Genomic DNA, 17,851 nt, shown 5'->3' on the forward strand with positions numbered 1-17,851 from the left:
TGACAGCCTCTTGACTCAGTTATATAGTCTGTGAATGAGGTCTTGTGTACGTAGGACTTCTTTAGTAATTAGCCATTAATAGAACAAGAGTTATTGATGGGGATCATCATTTTTTCTAATATCTTTGCCTTTATTTTAGTTCAGTGGTTTCAACTTGTAATGTGCTAGATTATCAACGTGTATTACCTGGACCCCATATGCAGGTTTACTTGAAATAGGTACAAAGTAGGGCCACCCAAGCAAACCTTTTTATAAACAAGTTCCATAAGTGATTCTCATATCTACCAAATTTTGGGAATCACTACCTTAGATATAGTTTTATTGTAACTTTTATTTATTTATTTTTTTACTAGTTTGCTTTGAAAGAAGTTACAGAAATAGTGCAGAAAGTTTCTCTGTGCCCTTCTCCTAGCTTTCCCCCAATTATAATATCATATATAATGGTAGTATATTGTCAAAACCAAGAAAGTGACATCAATACTAATGCTATTAACACAGGTACAGACCTTATTCTGATTTCATCAGCTTTTTACATGCATTCTGTAATCATTATGTTTGTTGATTTAGGTTTGTAGTTCTATGAAATTTTGCCACATGTGTAGATTTATGTAACTGCACCATTCATTATCAGGGTACAGAACTCTTCACCACCACAAAGAAACTCTCTTATGTTAACTGTAATAGTCTCATCATGCCTCCACATTTGGCTGCCATTGATCTATTTTCTGTGACCTGAAGTTTGTCCCTTTGAGACTCTTAAATAAGCAGAACCATACAGTATGTAACTCCTTGAGACTTTCTTTTTTCAGTCAGCATAATGCCTTTGAGATCCATCCGAGTTGAATGTATCAAAACTTGGCTGCTTTTTGTTGCTGAGTAGTTTTCTGTTGTATGGATGCATCATAGTTTTTAATTTTTTCTCCCATGGGAGCACATTTGAGTTGTTTCCAGTTTGGGTCTTTATGAAGAAAGCAGCCATAAACATTCATGTAGAGGTTTTTGTGAACATAAATTTTCACTACTCTTGTGCAAATACCTAGGAGTAGATTACTGGGTCATACATTATGTGTATGTTTAGTTCTATATGACACTGCCAAATTGTTTCCCAGGGTGGCATTCACCATTTTGCATTCACATTATACAAGCCACCTATGAGACAGCCAGTTTCTCTACATTTTTGTCTGTACTTGGTATTTACCAGTATTTTAAAATTTAGGTGTGTAGTGGTAGCTCATCATAGCTTTAATTTGCATTTTCCTAATAGATAATGTTGTTGAACATTTTTTTGTGTGTCTATTTGCCATTCGTGTACCCTCTTTGGTAATGAGTTTAAAGCTTTTTTCCATCTCATGACTGGATTGTTTTTTATTATTGAGTTTAGAGGGTTCTTTCTATATGCTAGATATGTCTTTTTGCTGAATATGTGACTTGCAAATATTTTTGAAAAAATAATTTTGAAAAAATTCCCAGTCTGTGGCTTGCGTTTTCATCCCCTTAATAGGGTCTTTCACAGAGCAAAAGTTTTAAATTTTTGAAGTCAAATTTTTTGATATACATATATGTATACTAAATCTATGGATTATGCCTTTGATGTCATATCTAATCCTATGGCCTAACTTTTGTTCCCAAAGATTTTTTTTTTTATGTTTTTATCTATAAATTTTTCAAGTTTATGTTTTAAGTTTAGATCCAATTTAAGATAATTTTTAAATAATGTGCTACATTTGATTTTAATATTTCTTTTTTTTTTTTTTTTTTTTTTTTGAGACGGAGTCTTGCTCTGCCGCCCAGACTGGAGTGCAGTGGCCCGATCTCAGCTCACTGCAAGCTCCGCCTCCTGGGTTCACGCCATTCTCCTGTCTCAGCCTCCCGAGTAGCTGGGACTACAGGCGCCCGCCTCGTCGCCCGGCTAGTTTTTTGTATTTTTTAGTAGAGACGGGGTTTCACCGTATTAGCCAGGATGGTCTCGATCTCCTGACCTCGTGATCCGCCCGTCTCGGCCTCCCAAAGTGCTGGGATTACAGGCTTGAGCCACCGTGCCCGGCCGATTTTAATATTTCTAAACTCTGTTTGAAAAAAAAACTATGTCCAAATAGTTTTTTTAGCTAGTATTTGTCAAAACCCATAGCTAGGAAAATTATTTCGGCAAATTTATTTCAGGGAATTTTCTTTATCAGTATATGGTGAGTGATAGGTTTACCCCAACATAAATTTAAAATTTTGACATAGTCTGATGATGTTTAATATCTACCCAAATTCATATTTGAGAGTAGGTTATTTGGGTTGTGACTTGAAAGCAACTTTTGGTTTTATTGTTTGGTTGGCTAATCTACCAGTGGGCTTGCTTGGCTGACATATGCATTCCCACTCCTTAATATGTATATGTGCATATATTTTAATAATTATAACTCTTACATTTAATGTTTTAAATGCTAGATTTCTAACCTAGTGTGTGTTGGAAATTTTTTTTTTAAAAATCAACTAAAATTTTTTAACTTCCTTTGGTGGAGAACTTTTTTTTTCTACATTTATTGTTTCAGAGAGCAAGTATAGTAAAATTTTTTAAAATCCACAGATAATTTTGTTTTTAATGAGTAACGTTTTCTTCAAATTTTTATGAATAATAATTTAACTTTTTTAAAGTAGAAATACATATTTGTAATAAGGCCTTTTATACTTAATTTCTATGTGCCAAAGAAAAAAGAGTTCAGAGTTTCACATAGTTCTTTCTTCTCATGTTTTTGTTAATCATTAAAAAAAAGTTTAATTTTAGTGTCAGTCACATTTTTATGACCTTTTTTGGACTAATTTTTCTAAACCACAGTGATTCTCCCATATATGTTGCCTGCAAGGTAACAAACAAAAGTGCAAAGGAAGCTTTCAGTAGATGATGTTGAGTCCAGTTGCTGCTGACACTTGTATGGGCAGAAAGCTGTGCAAGGACACAAGTGAGCATTGGGACATGGTTTCGTGGTTTGGGTTTGTTATTGAGTGAAGTTATTTGGTAATTTCTATAAATGTTTATGAATTATTTTAGGGTTCTATTCAAAAAAGGATAGTATTTGTTAGGGGATTATATACATAAAACATTTGGCATAGTTTCTGCAACTAGATAAGCATTCAGTTAATGTAGAGTTTTTTCCTAGAGTGCATTTAGGGCATCTTTGCCGTTGTTTAGTTGGACTTATTTCATTTTTAAGTTATTGGTGTCTGAGGGCCTCATATGGTATTTCTTTAATCTGCTCACCATTTCTTTATATAGCACTGAGTACACAGGGGGTGCCCAGTAAGTGTTGTTGACTGTCTTGTGACTCATTGTAGATATTTCTTTTAAGTCTGTTTTCTCAAATTGCTCATTTGTTTATATTAATTTTATATCTCCTCCTTTGATATAGCTATTTCTGCTGAAGGTTTTTCTCATCTTTTTTCTCATCTTGTTCCCTTTTCTTGTTAAGAAAGTTTGACTGTCTTAACTGTGCAAAAGTAAACATCCCCTGTAAGATATTTAGGAAAACCCAGAGATAAACTGAAATTGCAGGAACATTTATGGGACATATATAAGAAATTTAATATATCATTATTATTATTATTTTTTGAGACAGAGTCTCACTGTCACCCAGGCTGGAATACAGTAGCATGATCTTGGCTCACTCCAGCCGTGACCTCCCAGGATCAGGTGATCCTATCACCTCAGGCTCCCAAGTAGCTGAAACTATAGACATGAACCACCATGCCTGGTCTAATATTTAATTTTTACTTTGTAGTTATATTTTACTATCCTATATCTTAGTCTGTGTTGGTGGCTCCTTGAGAGAGAAACCCAGACAGACAGAGGTGTGTGTGTATATATGTAAAATTCTATTCACTTCTATTTGTGCATTTTCTTATGTAAATTGTATCTCAGTAAAAAATATAAAGTAAAAGATAATTTTTGTTTCTTTCATGAGGAATTTTCCTCTTTGATAAAGGAAAGCAAAAATATAACAGGGATTTAAATTTGAAACACTTATTGCTAAACTTATGGACTGCTTTTAAGATATGTTATATATTCATTGATCCTTAGACCTTGAGTTTACATAAATGTGATTGACTTAGGTAGCAGCCTTTAGGTGTATATTAGAGTTTATAAAGTTCCAGTGAAGGTGTATCATTAAATCTAACTGAATACTTACGGTGTGCTAGGCATTATATGAGACCGGTCGTTCTCAAAATTGACTGTACTTTAGAATCTCTTGGGGAGAATTTTAAAAATCCTCACAAACCAATTAAATCAGAGACTCTGAAAGTGACACCTAGGCCTCAGTATTTTCTTAAATGTAGGTGGGTCCATTGTGCAGCCAAGTTTGAGAACCATTGTGCTAGAAAATGAATATACCTTACCCATTTAACCCTCTCAGCAACCTGGAGAGGCAGGAAGTGTTATTCCAGTTTTGCAATTCAAGTTCCGGTGAGATCAAATGACCTAATAGCTAATTTGTGCAGACCCAGACACAAACCAAGATCTCTGACTCTGAATCTTAATTTTTATCAATAACTCTTGGTGATTAGTATGTAGATTTTTTTTCCTTTTTAAATGCAAGTGTTATCTTTTTTTATTACCCCGTGCCTTTCTGGAATGCATTAATGTTGTCACTGGAAGATTATACTGTATGTATTTAGTGAGCAAGATATTTTTGTTTTCTCCCTCTCATATCGCCCACATGTCCCCACCAGAAACAGTGAAGGCCAAATTATACAACGATTATCTAAAGCACTTATTTTAAATTTATAAACATTAGAATAAGTTTATTGACTTAGAGATGCTGCTTAGGAATAAACTATTTATCTATCAACTTTTAAAAAAATATACATTTGCCATTTTTTTAAACTATTTCAGATATTATAAGCAAAATGAAAAATAGAAACCAGGGTTTTGGAATTGAAGATATTATTAGGATATTACTAAATGTTGAAGAAGTTTCCCTAGAAATTACTTGGTGATGACAAGTAGACGGGGAATGGAGAGAGAGAATTATGTTACTTAGCATCTCAGTAACTGGCTATCATAGTGAATATTAAATTTTCCTCACCAGAATTATTTTTTGGAGTTACATGTTTTCTACTGGAATACATATCTGCTTAAAATAGGAGAATAAGAGTTGCTTCAGGAAAAGTTACTTGGCAAGTGAATTTGGAATAGACCTCTAGTGAAAGCCAAAGGAAAATAAGTGCTCATGGTGCTCACTACCGCATTCTCTCTCGCGCGCGTTCTCTCTCTCATGGTGTCAGATACACACGTATGTATACTCACACATTTGTATATGTGTATATATGTACTACATGCATAGAATATATTTAGAGTAAGGTGAACAAAAGCTGGCCCTATGTCTATTAAAGGTCTGAAGTGATAACTAAGCATGAGTCAGAACAACTTCTAAGATGTATTTGGGAACCACCTTTGCACAGCATAGTGATTTTTTTTATATATACATGAAAAGTATGGCAGGACGATAAATGCTGTCCATTTGTTTATATGAATTTAAAAGGGCATTTGGAAGCAAATGAACTATCTAATTTCATTTAAGAAAAAACAGCTTTTGAGTTGAGACCTAAATTAAATTTAAAGAATCCTGTCATTACCTACATGACCCTTTTATTACATGAGTTAGAACACAGAGCAGATTATGTCTTTCTGGGTATATGACAACTAAATTATAATAAAGCTTCATCTACTCATGCTAACCTTATTCTCAAAGGTCTAATGATACAAAGAGGTTCTATTGTGTTCCTGTGGCCCACTTTACATAATTGCTATGTTCCTTAAAAGTAGTGAAAGGGGAAGATTTGAGAGAGGTATAACAACAAAAAATGAATCAACCTAATGAAACTATATTTAAGTAGATTCATTCTTCAATAATTAATTGAACGTACTCTGCAGAAGGTAATGTACTAATCAAAAATGCCAAAATTATGTTAATGGTTTTTGCCTCAAAAAATGTTACTGGCGGATAAGGTGATGTACTTTGGAAACTATGCACAAGGTACCCTGGGGTATTTCCTGCATTGTGCTAGTCACTTGGCTACGTCTTTGCTCTTTCTGCCATACTCTACATGCTAGAGGGAAACCTGTGTCTTTAAAAGCAAAAAATTTTTAAATTTTCCTATATTTATTTCAGACAGGGTCTTGTTCTGTCACCTAGGCTGGAGTGCAGTGGCACAGTCATAGCTCACTGCAGCCTTGACCTCCTAGGCTTAAGTGATCCTCCTACCAAGTAGCTGAGACTAGAGGTGCATACCAGCATGCCAGGCTAATTTTTTAATTTGTTTGGTAGAGATGAAGTATTATTATGTCATCCAGGCTCTAGGGTTCAAGTGATCCTCCTGCCATGGGCTCCAAAAATGCTGGGATTACAGGTGTGAGGCACTGCACCCAGCCGGAAAGCTGGGTCTTGTCTTTGGATTTGCTCCACTTCATCATCACGCAGAGATGGGTGTGATAGATCATCATAGCTAATTATTGAACAAAAGGATTTACATGTTTCCTTTAAATACAGACAAGATCCTAAAAGAATTTAAAATAGACTTCTATGTGTAAAATAAGAAAGGTTCTTGGATTGTAAAGAGGATGTGCTCTAAATGTAGGTCATGCCAGGAGCAGTGCTTTAGAGCACAGCGAGTATGTCAAATCACCTGAAACTGAAAGTCAGGTACAGGGTGTATGTAGAACTGTCATTCTAGTTTGCTTTCGAGTGGTGAGACTGCAGTCAAGGTGTACGCTGGGGCTGAAGTCTCTATTGGGGAGAGATTTGCTTCCAAGCTCACTCTTGTGACTATTGGCCTGATATGTCAATTGCCACATGGGACTCCCCATAGGGCAGCTGGATTCTCTCAGAGCGGGAGGGTACCTAAAACAACACCATGGTCTTTTTGTAACCTAATCTCAGAAATGACAGCCCATCACTGTTGCTGCATTCTGTTTACTAGAAGTGAGTCACTAAGTCCAGCCCACATTCAAAGGGAGGACATTGCACAAGGAAGCAAAGTCATTGGAGATCATCTTAGAGGTGGTCCACTGTGGTAAGTGTATTTCCTTAAACTGAGTATATAAAAATATTTTAACATGTAGTCAACATACAATAATTACCAATAGATGTTTAATACCTTTTACTAAGTCTATGGAATATAGTGTGTATTTTACACTTATAGCACTTCTCAATCCAGATGATATATTTTCATTGGAAATACCTATCTGTATTTAGATGTCATGAAATTTATACTTGAAAAAATAGATTCTGGGCCAGCACGGTGGCTCACACCTGTAACACCAGCATTTTGGGAAGCCGAGGTGAGTAGATTATTTGAGGATAGGAGTTCACGACCAGCCTGGCCAACATGGTGCGACCCTGTCTCTACCAAATTTAGCTGGGCACGGTGATGCATGCCTATAATTCCAGCTACTCAGGAGACTGAGGCATGAGAATTGCTTGAACTCAGGAGGCAGAGGTTGCAGTGACCTGAGATTGCACCACTGCCCTCCAGCCTGGGTGATGGAGTGAGACTCCTAAAAAAAAAAAAAAAAAGTTCCTATACACAAGTTGTCACAAATATACTTAAACATTTTCCAATAACTGAATACTGAATCAAGTATCAGTTTTAAAATTCACATAAAACTAAATAAACTAAAACTGTAGTCCCTCAGTCACACTAATTATGCTTCAAGTGCTCAGTAGCTACATGGCCACCATGTTGGACAGCAGAGTCCTAGAAGTTTTGCTGCAGAAGAAGGGACGGTAATGACAAGGTACTTGGAAGAAGCAGACAAGTAGTATTTAAGATAATAGAAATCTCTGCCTTTTTTTTTTTTTTTTTTTTTTTTTTTTTTTTGTGCACCCTGGAGAGAGAGAGATTTAAAGTGGCAGAAACATGGGATGTAATTGATGTGACTATGGTCAGACTTGAGTGGAGGTGCCATGGAGGCAGAAAGCCTGAAGGGATGAATGGTAGGGATGAATGTGGTAGGGACTTGTTATTCCAGGTGTTGAAATGTAAAATAATTGAGTGTGGGGGACTGAAGCAAGAGCTTTTCAAAATTTTCCTTTGGGTTTGCCATTCCCTTCATCATTTTTTCCTAGTTGAATGCCAAGAGAGAGAAAAGCACTTGGAAATGGATCCCATTTTCCAGGCTTCCATTTCCTATGAGCCTCAGAGGAGACCCTTTCCTGACCAGGAGCAGAAGTGTTCTCAGCATAGGAAGAACTCCCTGGGAATGGACGTCCTGTCCATGTGACTCTTTCAACCAAATGCTGCTTGTAAATTTGTGCAACCACTGTGCCCTGCCCTGACTCTAGTCCTAACTACCTTGTTTCCATTTCCAGTCTCTAAACAAAATTGTGCATAAATATTTGTATGTTTGAGGTAAAGGGGCATGGGAATATCTTGTTCAATACCTGTATTTTGTAAATGAGAAAATGGAAGACCAGAGAAATTAAGTAATTTACTTATGGTAACGCAAGTGGACATTTAGGGTACTCCTGGGCCTTTTGATGTCCAGTATATTGTTTCTCCAACCTCACCTGGGGAAGTAGCTGACTCAGTGGTAGGGCTGGGGTATGGGTACATCTGGCATCTGCCTTCCTGTTTAAATGTTGAGGCTTATGGCCCTTGCTAGGGTTACTGGGGCAGGAGGTGGATTTGGTGGGTTTTCATTTGTAGTTATCCCATGTTCTCTGTGCTTTTGGGCAAATTTCCTAAACTTCTGTAAACCCCAGCTAAATGGCAGTGGCAGTGGCCTCGTAAGATTCAATGTAGACCAAAAGCATCTTTATAGGACTTAGAGTAGATATTCATGAATGACTTGAATGACTTCTTATACCTCTGGCTACAGAATAGGTTGACTCTCAGCAACCCACCAAGTTTTTGCTCTTCTATGAACTCATGAAACTAATATGACCTTCCCTCCCTTCCTTCCTCAGTTAAATAAAAAAAAAAAAATGCTCATAGAGAACCCCATCTTGTACCAGTTATAGTTCTAGGTGCCAGCAGAGAATGAGACAGGCCAGGTCCCAGCCCTCCAGGAATTTTTATTCTGGGGTCAAATAATAAACAAAGAAATAAGTAAATAATCAGGATGATTTCAGATAATGATAAATGTGATGGGGACCAAGCAGGGCTATGTAAAGGGTGGGCCATGGTGGGTGGGGTGCACCTTGGTACCTTTTTTGAGTGGTTAGAGAATACCACTCAAAAAAGGAGGAAATATTTTAGCTGAAATATTTTAGCTGAAGAGGAGGAAATATTTTAGCTGAATTCTGAATGACTTCAAGGAGCAGGCAATTTGAAGTTTTCTGGTTAAAAGCATTTTGGACCGAGGGCAAAGCTGTGGAAGGCCCTTGGGTGTGAAGAGACTGGGTCTATTTCAGGAAAGAATGCCGGTGTCAATTACATGGGGCATTGAAACTGGGAGTAACAAGGGGAGCTGAGGTTGGCTCATTGGTCCTCAGACTTTAGCATACATCAGAATCACTTGGAGGGTTGTCAAATGTGGCTTCTAAGGCCCTGCCTTAATGTTTTCTGATTATATATGTCTCAGGGCTATGGCAGTCAAGTATTATGGCTGATGCTCTGAAACCATATTTAGCTCATCTGGGGCCTGCAAGCCAAGGAAAAGAATTTGGGTTCATCAATGCGTTGCAAGTCCAGTGAAGGATCAGAGAGATGTGATCTGATTTATGTATTTTTTCTTGTTTTTCTCCCCCACTGACCTAATGGCATACATATTTAAAAGATCATTCTGACTACTACAGGGGAGAATAGATTTTAAGGGGCAAGAGCAGAAACAGGAGAGACCAATGAAAGGGTTTTTGAAGCAGTTTGGGCAAGAAAAGATGATGCCTTAATTACCAGGGTGGTAGCAGGGAGCTGGTGAAAAGTATAGAAGTTCAGGATATGTTTTAGAGTTTAGATCCCAGGGGAATTGTTAAAGGATTGGAAGTAGGAGATAAAGGACAGAGAGGAATTAAAGTATGCCTGCTGGAGTTTTTTTTGCTTGAGTTAACTGGGTGGTTAGTGGAGCCATTTGTTGAGATGGGGAATAATATAGAGTAGGTTTGTGTGAGAATGAGGATTAGAGGTGAAGAGGAGAATCAAGTTTTGGTTATATAACGTTTGAGATACCTATGGGACATCCAAATGGAGATAACCATGAGATGATTGGGAATAAAAGTCAGAGCTCAATAAACAAGTCAGGGTTGGAGATGTGAATTTGGCAGTCACTGACATATAGTGATATTTGAAGCCATGGGGTTTTATGAAGTCCCTTGGAGGTAGAGGTTGTAGAAAGTAGAGAAAAAGGCAGAGAATGAACTCTGGGTTGCCCCAGCATTTAGAAATCGGAGGAGGTGAGGATGGGGAGACTGAGGAGTGGCAGTGAAGAAGGAAGAAAACAGTAGATTATGTGCCCACACAAAGAAGCCAAGGGAAGACAATCCCTCACAGAGGACTTGAGTGGCTGTGAAATAGTGCTCTGTGTGACCAAGATGAGACAGATAATTGTCTATGATTTGGACCCTCATAGGTTTTTGGCAACCTTGAAGAAAAAAAAAATGTAATAAAAGAGTCATATAATGTCTTAGGTTTCTCATCGATTTTCATGTTTGCATATCTTTTCAAGCCGTTTTGACATATTCAGTCTTTGAAATTAGGCTCATCAAGAAAAGAAGGCTTTTATTGTTTTTAATTGTATTCCCTTGAGAACATATTACAATGTTATGCCCACTTCTGAACAAATCTTATTTAATAAATTCTTCTGTTGTTTCATTAAACCCAGACAAACTGAGAAATTGTGTTGAGAAATTGGTCTCCAATTTATAATTGAAATACATAATTTAGTGGCCATCAAAACACTGCCAGTTATTTTGAGGGACTGCCTTATCAATACTTACCATAATAAATCCTGTGTTTGATCACCCTCTGTGTTGAGAGAGGGTTATTGTTAAATTTATTTTTGATCTTTAGACTGCAATACTTAGAAACCCTATTGTTTTAACACTGAGAATTCACTCTTATATTTTTGTCTTTAATGTTGAAGCCATATTTTTATATAGCAATTTTCTGAATGAAACTGTAAGAATACTTTATAAATATGATAAATATAGCAAACTGATGAGATCCCACTGGAGGTGAGTAGCTTATTAAGGATGTAAGTATATCTCGTATAGTATTTTATACCTTTGCTTTTTCAAATCAAGACTAGAATTATGTTTCGCTGAGCTCTTTTATTCCCTCTTTTTAGCTCTTTTAAGGATATTATATTGACAGTAATGGAGTAATGATTACAGTGGGCACATGATTTTGGAGTGCCCTGTAAATCAAAATGATAAAAAGACCAATCAGCAGTAATAGTAGAACACTAATTGAATTCTGTGTTAAAATGAGGTTATGATATTTTCAAAATATATTATTGAGTAATGCAAATTTTGCCTTAATTGGCATTATTAAAATTGAGTATAATATTGAGATAATTTTAATAAAGCAATGATTTGCATAAGCAATAATTTACTGTAGCTTGTTATTTTTAAGCTTGAAGTAAATTAAGTAAATTATTTTTGCCCTGATGTGGGGGGAGTTTTCTTATTATAAATATCTTTCCAATATAACCTCCTCTCCACCCACCCTTATGTGAAATTTGCTCTTGTTTACTGTTAAGGGGAAAAAACCTCTGAAGAGCAGACTGATAGTCAACAAGGCCACCGGAGAAGAAAAGCATATGTGAAAATCTATTTGATAAGAAAACTGGCTCAAACATTCCTGTTTAAAAGAGTGAGGAGGCTTCAATGGCAGTTACTATGATTTTTAAATATTTAAATATTTAAAAAACTTAGTATTTTTAAGTATAGTTGTTATTCAATGTTAATGAATTTCCTATATTTAGGTGGTAATACACGTTTGATTATTTTCACTGTACTTTTAACTTTGGGTGACAATTTTGTTATTACTTCAGAGCCTCTGACGAAAAAATTAATGTTAGGAGAGTTGTGAGTAGGTACAAGATATTTTCAAAATTTTGCTGGTGACTAAAAGGTCAAATAAGTTAAAGTCTTAAAGCTACTTAGGATTCAGGCCAAATCCAGGCTTCCATCTGGTATTCTTTTCACTAGACTGGACTATGTAGTAAGCAAACTAGATAAACACATTCCTAAATTTAGTGCATATGGATCACAATTGGGAACTAACATATAATGATCATACAGACTCTGCTTATCAAAATCCTACTTTTCTTGCAAAACCTGAGTCTCTTGTCTTTTCTCTTTGAAGCATGCCTTGGTGCTGCTCCCCACCCCATACAGCTGGGCTCAGCTGGCTTTCATTGACCTAAATTTTCAAAGTTGCCATCTGTTTGATGACCTTTCTTTTTCGTTTTGTATTATTTAATTATGCATTGCATCTTCTCGGTTGTACTGCGCATTCATTGTGGAAGGATCTTGGTCTTATTCACATTGCTTTCCATTTTTTCAGGAACAAAAGTAACAAATACATTATTAAATTGAAATAACAAGTGGGAAGATTAGGATGTTTTTCTAGAAGTCTTGTGTAAATGCCCTGGTGTGGTGGCTCATGCCTGTAATCCAGCACTTTTGGAGGCTAAGGTGGGAGGATTGCTTGAGTCCAGGAGTTCAAGACCAGCCTGGCCAACATGGCAAAACCTGGTGTCTAGTAAAAATATAAAAATGAGCTGGGCGTGTGCCTGTAGTCCCAGCTACCCAGGAGGCTAAGGCACAAGAATCGCTTGAACCTGGGAGATAAAGGCCGCAGCAAGCTGAGATCGTTCCACCGCACTCCAACCTAGGTGACAGAGCCAGACCCTGTCTCAAAAAAAAGTTCTGTGTGAATGGTTTTTCAACTAGTGCTTTGTCCTACTTTCCCTGTCTTAAAAGAAATTGGCTTATGTATAGTGGTTAGAGATGGATTTTCATCACAGACTCAAACTACCTGAGGAAGTAAAACTGTCACATACAGACATCAAAACTGTGAGTGAGAGGAGTTCACTGCACTGTGCAGTAGACAGGGAACACTTCCCCATAATTACGAAGTTCTCAGTTATCCCTTGCTAATAAAGCCAATGTGTATTTTTCATTCATCTTGTAAAAAATAAAACATAATCAGTTAATTTTTTAAAAAAATCCCAGATAAGTATGAAAGCTCATTTTATTTTTTGGTGGTAAGGACTGTTTTCCTTCCCAATTTTAGGCGTAGGTAGTGCATCTTCTGTGGAAAGTAGTCATTGAATTCACTCTTTCAGCAAATATCAGTGCCTACTATGCGGCAGGCATGGTCCCAGAGATTCTGTGTATTTGCAAATGTGTGGACAAGGTGATGGAGACAAGTCCCTAGTCTCATGGAATTAATTACCCTTTAACGGAAGGAGACATAAGTATGTTGCTCATTAACCCTGTGGCCAAAAGTAAAGCAGAGAGAGAGAGATGGGGGTGTTAAAGTCAGGAACAGACACTGCAGACGGCCTGGTATTGTGGATGTGTTCAAGGAAAAGGCAAGAGTCCTGAGATTGGAATGCAGTGAGCCTAGGGAGAAAGTTTTAGATAGGGGACTGGAGAGGCCGGAGGTAGGGAGGAAGGAAGGACCTATTACAGATGGTCCCCTGCTTGCAGTGGTTTGACGTATGATTTTTTCAACTTTATTGTGGGTTTGTCAGAATGTAACCTCATCATAAATTGAGGAACATCTGGATTTATGACGCTTTGAATTACGATTTTCTGATTCTGTGATGGGTTTATTGGGGATATTTGGTACATTTTGACTTTGTATTTTCAATTTAGGGTGGATGTATCAGGTTGTAATCCCATCATAAGTAGAGGAACATTTGTATAATACTCTGGTTGAGGCAAGAAACCACTGGAGAATGTGAGAAGTGAGGCAGTGATCTGACTTGTATTTTATTTTATTATTTTATTTACTTATTTTTCCACACATTCAGAGAAACTTCTCTAGTGATGAACTACAGAAATGACCCCTGAAAGTTTAGTCATCTAACTTGTATTTTAAAAAGATCACGCTGGTTGTTACATTGAGACTAGATTACAACGTGACAAGGTTGGGAGTAAGGACACCAGTTGGCAGCTTGAGCAGAGGTGTTTGGTGATCCAGGTGGTTGGTGGATTCTGGGTCTATTTATGAAACAGAGCTGGCGGAATTTGTAGATGGATTAGATATATGTTTATATGAACAAGGATTTTTGGCCTGGACAAATGAAAGAAATGTGATTGACTGAGATGGGAATACTTGGAGAATCTTTTTAAAATTCATTTTTGTTGCTATTACCAAAGTTACTTTTTCTTTCATTGTACTTTATGACTAGTTTTTGCTGATATTTATGTAGACTATTGACACCTTCATATATGACCTTTGTACCAACCCACCTTACTGAATTCTCTTACTTATAAAATGTTTCAGTCGATTCACTGGTTTCTCATCTCTTCTGACTTCTCTGTGTAATTTTACCAAACCATTTAATTCTAAAAAGTACCATTTTCTTTTATGGCTCTATTCACTTTCCTCTGCCTGAAATATCAGTTATTTCTTGCCTTTTCTTATGTTTCTATTCATTCTTCAAAACCCAGCTCATGTTTCCCATCTGTAAGACATTTCTGGATTCCTAGGAAAGTTCCGTTTTCTTCCTGTGACCTGCAGCTGCACCATCTGCATACCTGTGTTAGAGCAGTCATCAAACTTAATGGTAATTTTGCCTGCCTGTCAATCCTTTGGGGCTATGAACCCTTCAGGAATAGGAACTGAGTCTTACTCATCTTCACTTTTCCTGTGTTTAGCTGAATCTGCTCTGATAATTGTCTGTTATAAAATAAATATTTGTTATACACGAGTGGTCAATTTCTGCAGATTTAAAAACTGAAATTTGAAATTGGGGGCATTCTTCTTTACAGGGATTTTTATAAGCTTTTATTCATTGTAACAGTTTTTAAAAATGTAGTTTTGCTACTTTAAAGTTCATATGGGACCAAAAAGCCCGCATTGCCAAGACAATCCTAAGCCAAAAGAACAAAGCTGGAGGCATCACACTACCTGACTTCAAACTATACTACAAGGCTACAGTAACCAAAACAGCATGGTACTGGTACCAAAACAGAGATATAGACCAATGGAACAGAACAGAGCCCTCAGAAATAATACCACACATCTACAACCATCTGATCTTTGACAAACCTGACAAAAACAAGAAATGGGAAAGGATTCCCTATTTAATAAATGATGCTGGGAAAACTGGCTAGCCATAAGTAGAAAGCTGAAACTGAATTCCTTCCTTACACCTTATACAAAAATTAATTCAAGATGAATTAAAGACTTAAATGTTAGACCCAAAACTACAAAAACCCTAGAAGAAAACCTAGGTAGTACCATTCAGGACATAGGCATGGGCAAGGACTTCATGTCTAAAACACCAAAAGCAATGGCAACAAAAGCCAAAATTGACAAATGAGATCTAATTAAACTAAAGAGCTTCTGCACAGCAAAAGAAACTACCATCAGAGTGAACAGGCAACCTACAGAATGGGAGAAAATTTTTGCAGTCTAATCATCTGACAAAAGACTACTATACAGAGCTACAAAGAACTCAAACAAATGTACAAGAAAAAAAAACCCCATCAAAAAGTGGGCAAAGGATATGAACAGACACTTCTCAAAAGAAGACATTTATGCAGCCAACAGACACATGAAAAAATTCTCGTCATCACTAGCCATCAGAGAAATGCAAATCAAAATCACAGTGAGATACCATCTCACACCAGTTAGAATGGTGATCATTAAAAAGTCAGGAAACAACGGGCTGGAGAGGTTGTGGAGAAATAGGAACAGTTTTACGCTATTGGTGGGACTGTAAACTAGTTCAACCATTGTGGGAGACAGTGTGGCGATTCCTCAAGTATCTAGAACTAGAAATACCATTTGACCCAGCCATCCCATTACTGGGTATATATCCAAAGGATTATAAATCATGCTGCTGTAAAGACACATGCACACGTATGTTTATTGCGGCACTATTCACAATAGCAAAGACTTGGAACCAACCCAAATGTCCATCAATGACAGACTGGATTAAGAAAATGTGGCACATATACACCATGGAATACTATGCAGCCATAACAAAGGATGAGTTGATGTCCTTTGTAGGGACATGGATGCAGCTGGAAACCATCATTCTCAGTAAACTATCACAAGAACAGAAAACCAAACACTGCATGTTCTCACCCATAGGTGGGAATTTAACAATGAGAACACTTAGACACAGGAAGGGGAACATCACACACCAGGGCCTATTGTGGGGTGGGAGGATGGGGGAGGGATAGCATTAGGAGATATACCTAATGTAAATGACAAGTTAATGGGTGCAGCACACCAACACAGCACATTTATACTTATGTAACAAACCTTCACATTGTGCACATGTACCCTAGAACATAAAGTATAATGAAAAAAATGTAGTTTTGTTGCTCTTGTAAAGTAAGTCTTTTCTGAAGTGTAATATGTTCTTTTATTATACCACTAAGAGTTACGGGCTTGTAATGTACAGTGTAGGAACCTCGCTTCAGTCTTTTCATGATGAGTCATATGTTAAAGGAGTTGGAGTCATGAGACCTTAAATTTTGAAAATACCGAATAGGTGGATGTTATATATTTACTTACAAAGAAGCCTTTTGATCTTGTTTGGTTCTAATGTTTGCCTAGCAAGTAAGGATGGGAGGAATTGAAATTTATATTTTTCTGAGTGGAAAGGAGTAGTATTCATTCTTCTAAAATCAATTAGCATTTTATAAAGGTAATATTTTCAAAAACTTTAATTCACGGTGTTTCAAATAAAACCATAAATATGTCATTACTTATAGTTTATTTTCACATTTTATTTTTTCAACCCATCAGATCTTTGGATTGGCCTATGTAAGTTCAGAATGTCTACTATTCCTGTTATAAGTTAAGAGGTTGCCTTAGTGACACAAAAATATTTATTAGAAAATTATTAGTGATGTTTTTCATTGAAGCAGATATATTATTTATCAAACAACCCATCATAGTTCATTGCTAGGTACAGTGGGAAATATAGCCATCTATGTGCAGTGGGAAATACAGCCATCTTTCTTGCTTTCGTTCTTTGAGATAGGGTCTCACCATGTTGCCCAGGCTGGACTCGAACCCCTGGACTCAATGGATCCCTCAACCTCAGTCTGCTGAGTAGCTGGAATCTCTGCTCTGTGCCACCATATCTGGCTATCATGCTTCATGCTTCTTTTTTTGCAGGGAGTTAAAAGTGTAGGTAGAGAGTTGAAACTGGTACCCAGAAAAAAAACATTTAAAAAGTTACATCTATGGAATTGGTACGTACTATATCAATTCAAAGAAGGAAGAAATACTGTGGAAGGGGTAGTTTGGGGCAAGCAGGGTGGATTTAGCTAGTCTTTGAAGGATAAGGTAGGGTTTGTCTGAATGGAGAAGTGGAACATACTACATCATCGGAAACAAATAGGATGAAGGGCCCAAAGGTAAGAGTTACTGTGAAATGAGAGAGTGAGATACTGATCTCTATTCTGAAACATTAAGGATTTTTGTAATTTATCTCATCAAAGAAAATAAATTTTCCTCTTGACTTGCTAGAGTGAATACACAGTAACTGAATTTAATAGAGGCCAAATGTAAAATCTCTTTATCATGTTTCTTTTTATGTCCAAGTAATGTAGGCATAGTACTCAAAACAAAACAAAATGCTGCCTGGAAAAGGAAAAAAAAAAATCCTAATTTGACCATCCAACACCAACAGTTAACATTTTAGAACATTTTTTCTAGATGTGAA

At 36.8% G+C, this 17,851-nt stretch overlaps 1 protein-coding gene and 1 pseudogene across 6 annotated transcripts in view; one reads left to right on the forward strand and one right to left on the reverse strand.

The window, feature by feature from the left end:
* COBLL1 (cordon-bleu WH2 repeat protein like 1) overlaps positions 1-17,851 on the forward strand; it is a 161,711-nt gene that overhangs the window by 81,065 nt on the left and 62,795 nt on the right. The window lies entirely within an intron of this gene.
* LOC115893421 lies at positions 13,944-14,021 on the reverse strand (annotated as a pseudogene).

This window comes from Rhinopithecus roxellana, chromosome 14 (assembly GCF_007565055.1).
Source record: "Rhinopithecus roxellana isolate Shanxi Qingling chromosome 14, ASM756505v1, whole genome shotgun sequence".
NCBI lineage: Eukaryota > Metazoa > Chordata > Mammalia > Primates > Cercopithecidae > Rhinopithecus > Rhinopithecus roxellana.